This window comes from Protopterus annectens, chromosome 1.part0, assembly GCF_019279795.1.
Source record: "Protopterus annectens isolate FY-2018-M chromosome 1.part0, PAN1.0, whole genome shotgun sequence".
Classification (NCBI taxonomy): Eukaryota; Metazoa; Chordata; order Ceratodontiformes; family Protopteridae; genus Protopterus; species Protopterus annectens.
In genome coordinates this window covers 994,830,855-994,849,716 of record NC_056725.1, presented here as the reverse complement: position 1 = coordinate 994,849,716, position 18,862 = coordinate 994,830,855, and positions in this window count along the sequence as shown.

The following is an 18,862-nucleotide window of genomic DNA, read 5'->3' as shown; positions in this document are numbered from 1 at the left end:
TTGCTGATGTCATCCACTTTGAAACACACCTTTGGGAATGGAGTAGCCCTTTAATCTCTGTGGCACTTCCTAAAACTGCATAATGCTGCAGTTTGATAAACTAGTTAAGTAGGAGTTCTAATCCCAGATGTGGCAACTGTGTTTGTGTGTGTGTGTGTGGGGGGGGGGCGTGTGTCTGAGCAATGTTTTTTAGGCTAGTCAAACTCACTACAATTCAAATACCCTACTTTGGCAAGGCTGCTGATGTCATTCACTGTGAAATACACCTTTGGGAAATGTGTAGCCCAGTAATCTCTGTGGCGTGTCCTATAACTGCATAATGCTGTAGTGTGATAAACTAGTTAGGTAGGTAGGAGATCTAATCCCAGACATGTCAACTGTGTGTGTGTGTGTGTGTGTGTGTGTGTGTGTGTGTGTGTGTGTGTGTGTGTGTGTGTGTGTGTGTGTCTGTGTAGGGAGCAATGCTTTTAGGCTAGTCCCACTCTGTACAATTCAAATGTCCTACTTTGGCAAGGCTGCTGATGTCATTCACTCTGAAACATACCTTTGGGAAAGGTATAGCACAGTAATCTCCATGGCACGTTCTATAATTGCATAATGCTATAGTGTGATAAACTATTTAGATAGGTGTTTTAATCCCAGACATGGCAACTGTGTGTGTGTGTTTGTGTGTGTGTGTCTCTGTCTGTGTAGAGAGCAATGCTTTTTAGGCTAGTCACACTCACTACAATTCAAATGTCCTTCTTCGGCAAGGTGGCTGATGCCATTCACTGTGAAATACACCTTTGGGAAAGGTGTAGCCCAGTAATCTCTGTGGCACATCCTATAACTGCGTAATGCTTTAGTGTGATAAGGTAGTTAGGTAGGAGTTCTAATCCCAGACATGGCAACTGTGTGCATGTGTCTGTGTGTCTGTGTAGGTAGAATGCTTTTTAGGCTAGTCACACTCATTACAATTCAAATGCCCTAATTTGGCATGGCTGCTGATGTCTTTCACTGTGAAATACACCTTTGGGAAAAGTGTAGCCCAGTAATCCCCATGTCATGTCCTATAACTGCGTAATGCCATAGTGTGATATAGTACTCTGGTAGGGGTTCTAGTCCCACACATGGCAAGTGTGGATGCTTGTGTGTGTATTTCTTTATTTGTGTAGGGAGAAATGAATTTTAGGCTAGTCACACTCACTACAGATCAAATGCCCTACTTTGGCAAGGCTGGTGATGTCATTCACTGTGAAATACACCTTAAAATCCACAACAGTTTTGTTGTAGTCGGCTCTTTTTGTTGGAACAAAATTGAAACCATATTTTAGTACCTGAGATTGTATGTCTGTTAACTCTGTATCCGACAAATTAATAATGCTGAAATTCTCCATCTGGTCTCTTACAGTTCGTTGGTAGAAAAATTGAAGCTTGTCTGCCCGCTCATTCTCGCTAACCTCCCCCTCATGGTCTTGTTTTCTCTTTCTGATAAAAAAACTTTTTGTCTGGCTCCACTAACATTGACCAAGTCTATAGATTTAACAGCAGGTTCATTATTAACTGACCCTTCTTCTAAACTCACTTCATCACTCTCAACTGCCAAAGAAGACCGATCACTTTTCCCGAAATTAAAAAATCTCGTCATCACAGCAGAAAGTTTTTATCTGCTGTTCATCCTCAAATGTTGGACATAGGTGCGAGACTTGTTAAAGATAGACTGTGGATTATTCCAAGCGCTACTTCCATGTAACGAACATACTGCATTTCTATTCTTATTATTCTTTTGATACAAGGGATCAAAAGAATCAAAGACGGTGTTATTCTCATAAGCTGTGACAGCTCTCAACAGTTTATTATGCTTATGGGCCACTACTTCATTCTCATGTTGATCAAAGTCCTTTAGAACCTGTTCATAGGTTCCATCCTTAAAATCCTTGGCTAATACACTTACGTCTTCATTAGCCCTTAAGATTTCATCCTTTAGGGTCGTCATTTTTTTTAGTTATTATCCATTAACAGTTTCAATAATTGCAAACCCACAGTATTGAAGAAGGTAGTCAGCTCATTAAAAAAAAGATTCAGTAGAAGTAATATTGTTAGGGCACTTAAAAAATGTCAAGCCCTTCAGTACTACTGCAAGTTCGATACACCTTTCAAAGCATCTGTTCTCAAGATCCAAGGACCTGCATTTGTTTTAAAAGTCTAGTTAGATTTTCACACTTGTTATGATATTCCTCAGTCTTTACCCTGGTGGTTTTATTATCAGTTCTGACAAAGGGATCATAATGCCAGTCTAGAACAGAGTGAATACTGTCATACTGCAGCAGCCCCAGTTCATTTCCATTAGAAACATCAATCTCCCCTGATGTTTTTCTGGTGTTCAGGTCAATTACAGTCACTTGTTCATCCTCAGAGCTGTGAGATTTCTCAACAGCCCCATTGTGCTTTGACAACAGCACTTTTAGTGATTTTTAATGTCAGTAACAGAGGCAATTAGAATCTATAGCAAGCCAGTCTCACTCATATAACATGTAGAGTGCACTGTAATGTCCACTAATGGGTCAATCTCAACTTTGGCCATCAGGTGTCATGTAAAGTATCACTACCCAAAAAGAAAATTAAGTGTAACCAAAGCCAGAAAAAAACAACAATGAAAAAAAGGCAAAGACACCTGATGGCCAATGAAAGTTGGAAATAAAAACACAAACGTTAGCACAGACAAAATTTATTCCATGCTTTCATCACAGATCATTTCTTTAGAATACATAAAAATACTCATTCATTCCTTCCTATATATAAACCCTCTAATTAACCAAACCTGTAGAACCAGAGGGGTGGTATCCATCAGTTTGTGTAGTGGATGTGAAGCATTTTATGTATGGATGACCACATGTAGTTTGATGAAACATATGAGGGAACATATTTATAGTATCAAAGTTAAAGATGAAAAAACACCTTGTACTAACACTCAAAAGGGTGTAAGAAATACCACTAATTTTTATTTTCTATATTGGAGCTGGTAGATAGCGACTTAAGGGGAGGTGACTTTAAAAATCTCTTAGAACAAAGGGAAACTTTATGGCAGGTAAAAATGGAAGCTGATCAGAAACCGGGTTTGAATGAAACCATTTACATTAAATGTTTCTTGAAATATAGGAAACTAAAGCTGAGAAAGACTTGATATAACAGGTTTATGTTTGCCTGCTATTTAGTGTTTTTTTATCATTTTAACATAATGAAATTGTCTCCCTTTTTTTGTAATGTCTGTCTTTAAAAGGTTTTACAAACTAAATTGGTTTTTAGTGTTTCTTAATTGGTTAATTAGAGTGTTTATATATGGGAAGGAATAGGTGAGTGTTTTTTTATGTATTCTGAAGAATTCATCTGTGACAAAATTGTGGAATAAACTTTGTGTACACCAAAGTTTGTGTTTTTACTTCCAGCTTTCATTGACCATCAGGAGCATGTGCCTTTTTTTCATTGTTGTTTTTTTCTGGCTTTGGTTATACGTATTTTTCCTTTTGGCTGGTGATACTTTAAATGATACCTGATGGCCGAACTTGAGAGTGACCAATTAATGGACATTGCAGTGCATTCTACACCTTGTATGAGTGAGACTGGTTTGCTATAGATTCTAATTGCCTCTGTTGCTGACATTAAAAATCACTAAAAGTGCTGTTGTCAAAGCACAATGGCTCTGAGGATGAACAAGTGACTGTAATTGACCTGAACACCAGAGAAACATGAGGGAAGATTGAAGTTTCTAATGGAAATGAACCAGGCCTGCTGTAGTATGACAGTATTCACTCAGTTCTGGCTGCCGTTATTATCCCTTTGTCAGAGCTGATTATAAAACAACCAGGATAAAGACTGAGGAATATCATAACAAGTGTGAAAAACTATGTAGACTGTTAAAAAAATACAGGTCCTTGGATCTTGAGAACAGATACTTTGAAAGGTGTATTGAACTGGCAATAGTACCGAAGGGATTGAGATTTTTTAAGTGCCTGAACGGTATTACTTCTACTGATCCTTTTTTAATGAGCTGACTACCTTCTTCAATAATGCATATTTGCAATTTTTGAAACTGTTAATGGATAATAACTCCAAAAAATGATGGCCCTAAAGGATGAAATCTTAAGGGCTGATGAAGAAGTAAGTGTATTAGCCAGGGATTTTAAAGATGGAGCCTATGAACAGGTCCTAAAGGATGTTGAGCAACATGAAAATGAAGTATTGGCCCGTAAGCATAATAAGCTGTTGAGAGATGTCACAGCTTAAAAGAATATCACCGCCTTTGAATCTTTTGATCCCTTGTATCAAATGAATAACAAGAATAAAAATACAGTAAGTTCGTTACCTGGAAGAAACGCTTGGAGTAATCCACAGTCTACCTTTAACAAGTCTCGCTCCTATGTCCAACATTGGAGGAAGAACAGCCAATCAAATCCTTCTGCTGTGATGATGAGAATTTTTAATTTTAGGAAAAATGATCGGTCTCCTTCAGCAGTTGAGAGTGATGAAGTGAGTTTAAAAGAAGGTTCAGTTAATAATGAAACCGCTCTTTAATATATGGATTCAGTTAATGTTAATGGAGCTAGACTGAAAGTTTTTTTACCAAAAAGAAAAAACAATACCCCAAGGGGGAGGTTAGTGAGAAAGAGGGGGCAGACAATCTCCATGAACTGTGAGAGACCAGATGGAGAATTTCAGCATTATTAATTTGTTGGATACGGAGTTAACAGACATACAAACTCAGGTACTGAAATATGGTTTTAATTTTGTTTCAACAAAAAGAGCCGACTACAACAAAACTGTTGTGGATTTTAAGCAGTTAACTCGCAAGTTGAATTTACAGTATCTGTTTAAAAATGTTAGAAAACTTACGAGTAATTTTTTTAAACCCTAATGTTTTACCCCTAGTTTACATCAAACCATCAACGTGTTTGAGCAAATATGTTTGCAAGATTTAAAGGAATATTTAAATAACAAAAACAGGAAATGGGTTGATAATTTATCTCCTGTAGAACATAAAAGCTGAAGGAAGAAGAAGAAGAAGAAGAAGAACGTAAGGCTTTAAATGAGTTAAGAAATGCCAACAATTTAAGATTAATGAAAAGTAATAAAAGTGGAAACATTGTTATCATGAATATTGAACAGTACAAACACGGTAGGCTTCAACTTTTGGGAAATGCTGAAGAAAATGTTCAGATTAACATCAGTAAAATACTGCAAAGTTATAAGCATATACATTCTTTTTTATATGATGCTTTGATGATCCACTAAATTGATATGAATATATATAATTTCTCTTTAATAGAAATACCTAAAATAGGAGTATTATTTGGAATTCTGAAGGTTCACAAAAATCCAGTGAATTCTCTGTTTAGACCGATAATGTCTTGTCCCCAATCTGTGACCGAGGGTCTTGCTTTAGTAATAGATGCTGTTTTAAACCCTTTAGTACAGGAACTGGCCTCTTATCTGAAGGATTCCTGGGATTTTTTAGACAAATTAAGACAGTTTTTACATGGTTTTGAATTTGACAGTAGTAAGCATTTGATGTTAACTGTAGATATAGTATCTTTATTTACCAGCATACCGCATCATGAAGGGGTGAAAGCAGTGAGACAGTTTCTGTTTAAAAATACTTCCTTGGGACAAAATAACATCTGCTTACTGTGTAGCTTGATTGAGTTAGTATTAAACAAAATTTTTTTTCTGTTTAATGGACCGTTTTATAAGCAGAAAAAGTTGTAGCCCAGCAGCACCGGCATACGTGAACACAGTAATGGCATTTTGGGAAAATGCTGTTCTCACAGAATTGGACCAAAAAGTAAAAAATACAATATTACACTTAGTTTGCGGATGACTTGTTTTTTATTTTAGAAGGGAACACCAATGATGTTGACCATTTTATAGCTGATATTAACCACAAGTCTAAGTTTCTGAAGTTTGTAAGGGGAACATGTGGCCAGAGTGTTAGTTTCCTTGATGTTCTTTTGAGATGGGGCGAAGGGAACAAATGGTTTAACAGCAGGATATATAGTAAAGAAACTTTTATTGATGGATACTTACATCACAAAAGTAATCATCCATTTATTATTAAGAAAAACATTGCAAAGGGGCAGTATATATGTGCAAGTCGTATGACAACCAGTGATGGAGATCTATTAGAGGAGTTTGACATTATAACTAATATGTTTTTTGCAAGAGAATATGACACTGAATATTTGAACATGAGACGGGATATTTAAATGAAAAGGAATTCACTATATCCCCCTATTCTTAGAATGCTTCTAGTAAATAACAGGGCTAGGTTTAATGTTACTAATTTCAAGACAGGAGCAGTGTTTGCCCTAGACATGACTGCTGATTGTCCCCTCATCAGGAATATTGTACAAAACAATTGGAAGATATTGGAGGGAAATGGTGACTTGGTAAAGGTGATAAGGACTAAATCTAATTCTGTGTACAGAAATAATTATAATATTAAAAAATTATTGGAAAAAGATCAAAATAGGAGTCCCCGATGGTTACTGTATTCCACCAATAGACAGGGAAGTATAGATGTGGTCACTGCAAGTTTTGTAGACATTTATCACAGGGTTCTTACATTATGCTTGCTCACACAAATCACACTTTCAAGGTTCCAGGATATTCAACCTGTAGAACCAGAGGGGTGGTATACATCAGTCTGTGCAGTGGATGTAAATCATTTTATGTAGGGATAACCACATCTAGTTTTTTGGAAGATATGAGGGAACATATTTATAGTATCAAAGTTAAAGATGAAAAAAATACCTTGTACAAACACTCAATGTGGTGTAAGAAATACAAAACATTTTTTTTCTATATTGGAGGTGGTAGATAGTGATTTCGGGGAAGGTGATTTTAAAAATCACTTAGAACAAAGGGAAACTTTATGGCAGGTGAAACTGAAAGCTGATAAGAAACCAGGTTTGAATGAAACCATTAACATTTAATGTTTCTTGAAATATAGGAAACTAAAGGTGAGAAAGACATGATGTGATAGGTTTATGTTTGCCTGTTATTTAGTGTTTTTTATTACTTTAACATAATGAAATTGTCTCCCTTTTTTTGTAATGTTTGTCTTTAAAAAGTTGTACAGACTAAATTGGTTTTTAGTGTTTCTTAATTGGTTAACTAGAGTATTTATATATAGGAAGGAATGAATGAGTGTTTTTTTATGTATTCTGAAGAAGTCATTTGTGATGAAAGTGTGGAATACATTTTGTGCATGCCAAAGTTTTGTTTTTACTTCCAACTGTCATTGACCATCAGGAGCCTGTGCCTTTTTGTTGCTTATTAAAGGTATTGGATGCTTTATGTATTTTCACTGAACACAGTGCAATGCTATTCCAAGAGTGTGAACATTATTCTGGGTCAAAGTAAGTAACTGCAAAATATGATTTATGGTAATCATCTTCCTAATGGGAATGAATTTGAGATAATTATGATGAGTAAGAGAAGGAAAAGATGGTAACAATTATTTACATTTTTAGTGCAAACTTTAATGTACTTGTTTAGTATTATAATGGACCAATAATTCCCCATGCATTTGCACTCCTTTTCTAGTTTTAGAATCATGATAACTTTAGCTAGAGTTAAATATGAGTCTCCAGTACCATTTCCACAATGTAGTGCACATTTCAGTTTAAGTAAATGTGGAACCAGGTCCTGAACAATTCTTTAATAGAATATAGTGAGTAATTCTGAGTAATAAGTATATAAAAAAAAAATGAACACAAAACTAAACTTGTAAACAAGTCGGGTAGCAGCAAAACCAATACAGACCAGTAAAAACCAAAAAGATTTAATAAGATTAAGCGCTTTTCATTTGCTCTGTCAGCAAACTTCTTCAGACAACAAAGTAGTCACATTGTGAGTATATATACATTTCGCTCTGGGTTAATTAGTTGATTAATCAATTAACTTACAGAGGCAACCAACTTCTCTAATTAAAGAGCGATCCACTGACTATAGTAAAATACTTACGCGAAAATACTAAACAGCATTCACAACCAAATAGTGGTAGTAATAAATCTAAAAATAAAGGGAAATTCTAATAATACTAATAGTTATGGTAATAGCTGATATAAAAAATAGTAGATATAGGAAAAACTATATATCTATATATATCATTTATATATACTAAATAACATATATCGACATGTGTCTTTTTTGTATATAGAACATTTCTTATATACAAGTAAAACCATACTAGAGTAGATTTCAAAGTGAACATTCAATATAAATAAATCAAACATTTGTCAACATTCACTTTACATCTTCTCCTATCTAAAATATGTTTATGTCTAATTCATGTTAAAACCAGATGTATATAAAAATGAATAAAAAATTAAAATAATCTGACATTCTATATTAATATATTTTCCTAAATTCATCTTTTTAGACTTTTAAGCTTTAACACACTGCTCAAACTACAGGTCTCATTTATACCTGGTAGATTATATGCATTAAGTCTAATCTGCCAGAATAGTTCCAGCTCTTCGAGTTGCAATGGTGCAGGACCACCTCTAACATCGAGCTCTGGCTGGTCTATAACTAAAAATCTGAACTGATGTCCAGAAAATTCTGCCACATGTTTAGCTAGGGCATTGTCTTATTTGTTCCTGCTAATGGCATATGAGTGTTCATACATACGGTCACGGAGTCTCCTCTCCGTCTTACCGATGTAAAATGCCTGGCATCCCTGGCATTTAGTCAGGTACACTACCATTCTAGTGTTGCAATTGGCCCTACACTTCAGTCTGTATTGAACATTATTTATTTCGAATCTGTTGGATTCAGTTACTAATTTGCAAAAATTGCAATTTTGGCATTTGTACATACCAGTTATTTTTGGTTGTTTTTTCCGGCGTTGTTCATATAGTACCTTCAAATTCCTACCCTTCTTAAATATAGTGCCCGGGTATTCACCCAATTTATTTAATATACTAGGGTTACTTGCAAAAATAACCCAGTTTTTTTGTAGTATCCCTATACAGTGATAACTGAATGTATTATAGGTTGTAATGAACTTTGTTTCTGGTGAGTCAGGTGTGGCAAGGACACTCAATTCTGTTACTACAGAATTTCCCACATTTTCTGATGTGATCTCTTGCAAGGTAACTGCCTTTTTCATTGACAAAATAGGTTTATACATTCCTTTGGTACGTTTGTCACTCACTTCCAAGATCAGTCCTGAAATTAGCTCCAAAGGGTAGCCTCTCTGTGTGAACATCGTTCCCAAGAGTTGACATTCCTCTTGGAAATCCTGTTCAGTAGAAACTATACGAGCTGCTCGTACTAACTGAACTTTAATTACTGAACGTTTTTGGTAAAAAGGGTGGCAGCTGGTAAAGTGTAAAAACGTATTCGAATATGTTTCCTTCCTGGGTATTTTTGCCTGGTAACATTTCAAAGCATGTTTTTTTGATAAATTAATGTCTAAGTAAGCTATCCTATCAATATCAAAGGTGGAAGTGAAACGAAAGAAATCAGTTGAGATGTTAAAAATATTTAATACTGTTTCACTCGACTTTTGGTTACCGTTAAGCAGAATAAAGATATCATCTAGATACCGTGTATAAAAGACTAATTTGTTTTTAATACTGTCATTTTTGAACACATACTCAGACTCCCAGTGGGCCATCACTAAGTTAGCAATGCTAGCGCCACAAGGGGAGCCCATTGCCACACCTATTTTCTGAAGAAAGAAGTTGTCTCCAAACATAAAGAAATTGTTGTATAAAACAATTTCCAAGAGTTCTTTCACAAGTGAAATTTCATCTATTGTAGCCTTATTCTTAACCATAACTCAAGTTACCCACTCTATACCAGTATCTTGAGGTATACTGGTGTAGAGGTCTTTAACATCTACGGTAAGGAAGTTATAGTTAGGGTTGAAGTCCAAACCATTTAACTTCTCTAAAAATGACCAGGAATCCTTACATATTTGTGACTCAAGTTTAACAAATTTTTGTAAAATAGAGTCAATTACCTTGGCACATGGGTAATTGGGTGACCCACGACCATCGACAAGGGGTCTCATAGGTGGATTACCCAAGTCTTTATGTATTTTGAGAATTCCAAAAAGGTAGGGGTACCTTGGAAATTGTGTAGACATATAATTGAATATATTTTGTTCAATTCGCCCCTCTATGAACATGTCTAATATACTATCCTTTATTATCGAATATGCATGATTGGTCTCCAAGCGGGAACTAACTTCATAGGCGGGGTCATCTAACAGGTCTACCATTCTGTTGTAGTAATCCATGTTATCAAAAATTGCCAGTCCCCCTCCTTTATCAGGCTTACAGACTCTAATATCATGTAATTTAATAAACTCCAAAAATCCCTTCTCTTTCTGTAAAGTAGGATCTTTAGTATGGATTTTACCTCTATGTTTAACGTTAAAGTGAATATCTAGTTCACACATTTGTTCAAACACAGAAATAAGTGGATGAAGGGGTGGGTTAAAAGTACTAGGAATTCTAAATTGGTCATCTTGAACTGTAGTTACATTAGATCCCATCATCAAGTTAAAGTTCAATTTCCTCGTGAAAGTTTTTAAATCTATAATTGTTCTCACCAAATCACAATTATGTTTATGGACATATGTGTTACCTTTGGAAAAGAAATCCACCATGTCCGAACCTATATCAGTAGAAGAAAAAGTGTACACTTTAAAGTCATTTGTCCTATTGGTAGTAATAATAGGTTTACTTCTCATAGGCACTAGGTCAGATGGACCTGAATGGAGACTAGAAAAAACACTTTCTACATCTTCAGAAGGTGAAAAGTCACAAGACTCATTAACCAAGGGGATCATGTGTTGCACTAAGTTGTCATGTAATTCATTAGTGCCATAAGACATTAAATTCAAGTCTTGTTTCTCTCCTAACTCTCTTGCGTTTTCCTCTGATTCTTGTTGTACCACTGTTTGGGTCTCGTCCCCGTCCGGTTCCCCTCGGAAAAATTCAAGTTTTTTGATTTACGCTGATTGTTGATGTTATCCAGTCTTTCACTTCTCCTGACTTCCGTATAACCTTGCCTTTCAGTTTGGTTAACATCTTCATTTACTTGTACCATAGTATTAGGCAACTGATTAGTGTAATGAAACACAGTTGGCTGGTTATTGTAACCAGGGATAGAACTACCTTCAGAAACAGTTTTCCATACTTGGGCGATAGGAGGAAGTCGATACGCTTTACCTTCCTTATACGCTATAGTGTCTCATTCTAATTTTTTAGCTTTGTTGTTTTAAGTTTCACCAGGTACTGGTCAATACTGGTAAAAATACGACTATATTCATATTTGTACCTGGTGAAATCATTGTCAAGTTTTATCTTAGCGTCTAATTCTGCCACTTGTTTGTTAAGGTCCTCCACCTATATAGAATAGTGCTTAACTATGCATTCAATCAACTCAAAACCTTGACGATCAAAAAGCCCCAAAAGTTCTTGATGAAAGGCTGTATCAGGCACCAAACCAGTGGGAAATTGGTGGTGCCTTAAACCTTTAGGCACTATTATACATTTCAAACATTCATTGAAATAGGAAATTTCTAACTGCAGTTTTTTAACCTTCACTAATAGGTTATCAAAAACTTTAAGATGTGAAACAATATCAAAAACAGGATTGTTATTACCTCCTTCTCCACCAGACTGTCGCTCCCTGACAGGAGAGGTCATATTAAATGAAAATCTCTCCGCTAACCAAGTTGAGAGATCTGGAAAGACTGAATAATTATTCCCTTGCTGAATGCCCAAATTTGCACTCAGTGCTGTGTTGTTGTTCCCCTGCTGAGTCCCCATGTTGACGCTCGATGGTATAGGAACACGTTGATTAAAAGTTAGCACTGCATTCGCTTAATTGCCTAAAAGGTTTACTGAAGGATTTATTTCATGTTCATTAAGAGGCGTTGGTCTATTCAAGTTGTTAGTGAAATGTAAATCCTCCATTTGAGCTGGTGGCCTTGTAGAATTAACTTGGTCGGTGTTAGGAACCGGCTCCTCCCTGTTAGGCACTTCAGTGGATGCCTGCACCGTTGAACATACTCATCATATTCCAGCAGTAGTGAGATTGTCAGATGTTAAAGGTGGCAAGCTATGCTGTATAGCTTGCTGTTGTTTATCCAAATAGTCAAGTCTCAAGCAAATAGACTCGACCCGAGTTAAAAGAAAGTCTAGCTGGTTAACATTAGGATCTTTTTCTGATGCTGGTGTTGCTCCTGCAACACTATTACAGCTCCTCAGTATTTCAGGTGTTTTTTCTGGTTCAAAGCTATTGGTAACATTGCTCGCAGACCCAGAAGCCATTACAAACTCAAAAAAAATGAACACAAAACTAAACTTGTAAACAAGTTGGGTAGCAGCAAAACCAATATAGACCAGTAAAAACCAAAAAGATTTAATAAGATTAAGCGCTTTTCGTTTGCTCTGTCAGCAAACTTCTTCAGACAACAAAAGTAGTCACATTGTGAGTATATATACATTTCGCTCTGGGTTAATTAGTTGATTAATCAATTAACTTACAGAGGCAACCAACTTCTCTAATTACAGAGCCATCCACTGACAATAGTAAAATACTTATGCAAAAATACTAAAAAACTAATCTTATTAAATCTTTTTGGTTTTTACTGGTCTGTATTGGTTTTGCTGCTACCCGACTTGTTAATAAGTATATCAGTACTTTGAGCTTTTTTAATTAGGCAACCCTTTTTTTTAATTATTTCAAATGTTTTCTTTCCAGCGCTAATTCCATATGGAATAAAACTCAAATTTACTATGCTGTAGGGTTGTCATTGAAGTGATTCACACATCTGTATTTTTCATCCTAAAGGCAATCATGGCGTTGTTAGATAATGATTTATTAGTTTTACAACTGTTTTATTACACTATATGCCAACACTATATTCCTTACTAAGAAAATGTTCCTGTTCCATCTTACTTTTGTTACATTGCATTTGAATACGCCTGAATTTATTTTTGATTGCTGTCTGACTTGAGTGACTGGCTGTGCTGCATGTGGGTAACGCTGGAATAAAATCTGCAGTATGTTACAGATAACATGGCTATTGACTACATTCTGTTTCTCTCCTTCTCCCATATAGCTAAGACTACTGCAGCAATGATCAAAGGTTGGGAGGGTGGCCTAATGGTTAAGGTGTTTGCCTTACAAACACAAGGTATAAGGTTTGAATCTCACTGGGGAAAATTGGCTAGGCTTAAAATGGCTCGCAAGGGCAGTTAGCCTAGTGCTAACCTATGAACATCCCATTCTATACCTTTTGGAACCAACTGGATTCCAAGAAATTTTCTGTTCATGTGTCATCATCACAAGGTGTGTGTGTGGGTGGATGATATCATCAGGAAGTAATACCTCTCAACTGTACAGATTTTTGCAGGCTGTCCATATTTTTTCCTCATATTTTTGGTGTGTTCCTCCTAAAATCTGTACCTTTCTGGCAAATAGCTGAGGATTGAAGTTATTAAATAATGACAATCATTTGATTTTAAGACTCCATGTCCTTCAGAAAATTCATTATAATGCAAAACCTATTATTCTATCAACTTTCTAAGTTTGTAAGAGCAATATATAAAATATGTCCCTATTTGTCCCCCCATCATTTTAGCCTTTGTCCAGATTTTTTGCTCTAAGAAGTTGAGAGGTATAAAAAACTGCACAGCTGCTCAGCATACAGTAAACAGAAACACCAGTATTAAACTTAAGAATATAGGCACATTGAAGTAACTAATGTAAAAAATACACATTTTAGAATAGGAAAGCCCACTTTACAAGATGATGGCATAATTATAACAAAAAGAAATGGATAAAAAAAGTCTTTGCACTTCATCTTTCAATAACCAAGTATATTTTCACAATATTGGAAGTGTTCTGTGATGGACTGGTAATTTTGACATAGAATGTTTATGTTAGTATTTGTGCTAACAATGTAAAACACTGTGTACTTCTTGTGTATACTTTAATTTTGTAGGATAGAAACATTTATGGAGGAACAGGCAGGATATTGTGTGTCAGTATAATGCTCATGCTCACTTGATGACAACCTACCTGCAATTTTGGTTTGTCGGATTATGTGTAAATTCTTCAACTGTACTGACAGGGAAATTCTGTTCAACTTTTATTTTTTATAATTTAATGTGCTGGGAAAAGTGGCGTGAGTGTAAGTGTGCTGCTTCTGAACACTCAGCGACAACTTCCATTCCACTGACTCACTTTACTAAAGCTTGCTGCTTTTAGTTCTTCTTCCCCAGTTACAGCATGGACATTTATCTGGTCTGGCTGACTCGTCTCCAGCAATACCCAGAAATAAACAAAATTACTTATGAAGTTCCAGGACCCACTGCTATCAAGCCTAGAAAATAGATACATTTTCATTCCTTTGGAAGGAAATGTTCCATTAGGCATTTTACCTTTTACACTGATTTCCAGGGTGATGCTGAAGATTCAAAAGGATATCCCAGAAATAATTATTGTGACCCACTTTTGGCCCAAACAACATTGGTTCTCCCTTCTTTTAGAATTAGCCAAGGGCATTTACCACAATATTCCTCACACACTGGATCTACTAACAGAGGATACGTGACGTTTTGATTCATCACATTATCAATAAACTTCAACTGACTGCTTGGATGATTCAGTTTTAATGCCTTTTGGGCACTAATTTCACGAGGACAAACGACAGGTAATAGAAGAGGCAAGAAAGCCTGCTACTAGAAAGAAACTTTGCTGATATGTGGAAACAATTTTCTGGTTTGTGCCCACTCAATAACCTCGGGCCCGTCAGGGATGCTGACGCACTGGTGCTCAAATATCTGTGTGAGTTACTTTTCTCTAGACTTGCTTATTCATCTATAAAGGTTCATCTCGCAGCCATTTCAACATGTCGGCTCATGAATTCTCCTTTTTTTTCTCTGTTTGTGTCAAATAGTTTATGAAAAGGGTTTTAAAACTCAGACCTCCTCATAAACAGGTTAACCCTCCTTGGAATCTGAACTGACTGTGTGCTGGAGAAATTGATTGTGTCACCTTTTGAACCTGCCCATCATTCTGATTTAAGGTTCTTGACTTGGGAAAGTGTACACATCATTGCTCTGGCATCTGCAAGAAAAGTATCTGGTTTGCAAGCACTCATGGTGGTTCTACTCTGTCTAATTTTCCATAGGAATTGGGTATTTTTATGGAAAATAAAAAAAAAATATTCATGCACAAAGTGGTTCCAGAATCTACTTTTAATCAGGCCACCAGTCGTGTAGCATTCTACCCAGAACCTAAAAGATAGGAAGAACAGATTCTGTATACTCTAGATGTGGATAAACAGCTCAGGTACTATTTTTCTCAGAATTAAACCCTTTTGTAAAGCTGATCAACTAGAGGCAAACATTAAGGGAGACCCTGTATCTAACCAGACATGTTCTAGAAGGTTATCCTCAGCTGTTGTTTTCTGCAGTTCCCACCATGGTAAATCCATTCCAGGTGGAATCATGGCACATTGCACTAGAGCCTTGTTTCAGAACTTCGAATGTTCTAATATCGACATCTACTAACCAAAAGCTGAAAATAGCAAAAATTAAGATAACCATATTCTTTCCTAGGGAAAGAATTCTGTTGTCCATTCCTGTCACTTCGCTATTTTCAGCTCTGTGGTGGAAAGTTACGGCCGGGTTCAGGTAAGTGTCCGATTGTGTGGAAGTGAGGGTTAGGGTGGGATAGGTGAGCTAGGATTTGGGCGCGGGTCAGATAAGTGTGCAAATGTGTGGACATGAGGGTTAGGGTGGGATAGGTGAGTTAGGGTTAGGGCGTGGCTGAGGTGTGTGCAATAGTGGTGGACCTTAGGGTTAGGGTTAGGGTTTGGGTTAAGGTAAGTGGGTAGATAGTGATGCATGTACAGTTTAGTCTAGGTTTAGATGTAAAATTTTAGGTGTATGTGTGTGGATTGCTGTTTGTTTGGTGTGTTTGTGTTGTGTATATGTCAGCAAATTTTTTCCCTAGTAAAAAATTTGCTTTTTTCAATTTTCGGTCTTATCAGTTTTCGGTAAGTAGGTGTCGAAATGAGAACATTCGATGTTCTGAAACTTTGATGTTCTAATATAGACGCTCTGTGATAGCATAGTGAAAAGATGTGGACTATGGAAGCATTCTAAAGGAAACTACATGGTAAATGCTTTCACAAAACATTGTACACTAGATGTATTTTTTCTAGGTCCAGGTCAAATTATGTTAGGACCATTCTTCAGGGGCTCCTAGACTCATATCCTTCCTCTTGAGAGGTCAGTTAAGCTTTGGTATTATGCCTGTATGCTACAGCTGCAGTGGGAATGATGAGCATAGTACAATTGTTTACTGTTGCACTTGCCAATAACAGTAAATGTTTGTATTGCTCACTGCTGCAGCAGCCACACCCACTCTCTGTCCCCCTATTCTTGCATATAGTTGTAGCTGGGATATAAACTGAAGTTATGTTTGTTTCTACTGTAATATGCTTAATTGTTGCTATCAGTTGGTTATTTCAGAATGTTAGCCTCTTATCTCATGGTACAGGCAACAAAGCCCTGAAGAAAGCTTCACTCTGACTTCTGATTTCCCTCTTGTGGATTACCCAATAAGCAGTGAGACTGAAGCAGTGTGTGTGTGTGTTGGCGGGGGGTGCAGAGATTTGAAGTTGGCAGGTTGTTGTTTCCTTTGTGGGAAACACTCAGATAGCCCAAGGGCTAGTCAGCAGTGAGAAATATGAATATGTACTGGTATGGGTAAGTGCAACTTATACAGTTGTTCTTTTCAGACAGTAAAGTAAAACTAGACCACCTGTACTCATTATGTTTTAACTGCAACATGTTTATAGCATTTGCAGAGTTATTAACAAAAGACATATCAGTCAAGTTTGATGCTTTATTAACAATTCCTGTGCCATGGTTGGGTTGTCCTGTCCATTGAGTAAAGCAATTTTTACACAGACCTAGTGGTGCAGCGATAGTGTTGTCACCTCACAGCAAGAGGTTCTCCCGTTCGATTCTCATCTGGAGTGCCTTCTGTGTGGAGTCTGCATGTCCTCCCCGTGGTCATGTGGCATTCGAAAGACATGCATTAATGGGTGTGCCTTTGTTGAAGGTTGGGCATCAAGCTGGCACCTCGGCACCGTGAAAATCTACTGCCAATTATTAGTGGACTGGAGTTCCACTGCGGCGACTCCTAACTGGGAAAAGCTGAAGGAACAACAACAACACAGACATAAGCAGCATTTGCCCTCAACCATACCCCCATTACTGCATTCCTTCAACATCTGAAACTTTATCAGGCACATTTAAGTAATTCCAAATATACTCTGAAGCATTGTTCTGTCCTACTAATTCTGTGAGAATGATAGCTCCCAAATGAACTGGTACTGTGCTCTGAGGGATCTTACCTTGGAATAAAATGTTCACCTTGAAACAACATCTTCTTCTCCAAAGTAGACTCTGAATGAAGAAATCACTGCTGTTGTCACTGTTGCAAGCTGGCTTTCATTGTCAGTGTTAAAATGTTTTCTTATGGCCTAATTACTTATTACTTCAGAAATAAAAAGATAAAATATAACAATTTTCCATTACAAAAATACACAGCCACTTCTCATAGAAAATGACAAGATTCAGACCCAACCTCCTCCCCATGTGCACTGTGTACTTCACATGGCTAAGACATCGTCAGCTGCTGCTCCACCCTGCATACTGCCTCATGTCTCTTGGTAAGTCTTTAAAATTCATCTTAAATATGACAGCATCAGACAGAAGAGATCTTGGTATGACATGTCATTAGAAGAATGGTATATCACAAGTCTACACTTACATTACTTTGCAATGATAGCATTGGCAGGTTGATATTAGGGGGTATATAATTCACAAGCTACAAGCATTATGCCATCTGTAGTAGATCAACAACTCAACTACACTGTGACTGAGAACAGTACTTAAAGTTGTTGGAATTTTCTTTTGCTGCTTCCTTTTTGATTTTCAGTAAAAATGCGATTTCATCATCATCCTGATTCAGCAAGCCCTGCACGGTGTGCAAGACTAGTGCAGGAGCTCCAGCAGGCAATATGTCTGTCGTGCGATCCAGGAATAAGCTGTAGGGATGTGCACGAGAACTCCTGCACTAGTCCTCCATGAACTCAGCCCCTGCATGCAAATTACCCCATTTGCAGGACAAATCCATGCAAATGAGGTGAATTTGCAATCCAGAAAGCTGGAAACCGGCCGTGCGGGACTAGTGTAATCTGCAAAAATGTACTCTGCCAGTAACGGAGTACATTTCTGCAAACTACAAAATGGAGCCATGACAGCTCCAAATAAAGGGTGGGTATTATGTAGAAAGCATGCCAATGGTCAAGTATAAAGGCTATTGGCATGGATCACAGTTGCAAAAATATAAAAATCAACTTTTTTAATTTTTTAGCCGATCTCGGCTGTTTAAGCATAGGTTAGTGGCGCGCAAACGGGATTTCGTGAAAAATAACAAAAATAAACATTCCAACCAAATTCAATATTTTGCCATTATACTCAATGGCAGACAGAAGACAACATGGCCAGTGAATAGTGGTTGCTAAGGGGGGATGCTCAGTGCAGCACCTGTAACTATGCATCAGCAGACAATTCTATGCATATCAGGGGAATTATACTAAATCAAAGATTACCCCTGCATGCTAGTCAGCACTCAACAGTGTAAGAGCAGGAATAGCTTAGTGTAAGCCTTGGAGTTAGCTGACATCATAGGGGTGTGTGTCAGGTACACTGTAAGCGGATTGGAGCCCTGTGTCTCGGGTTTGCCCTTAGCTTAGCAGAGCTAAACAAGG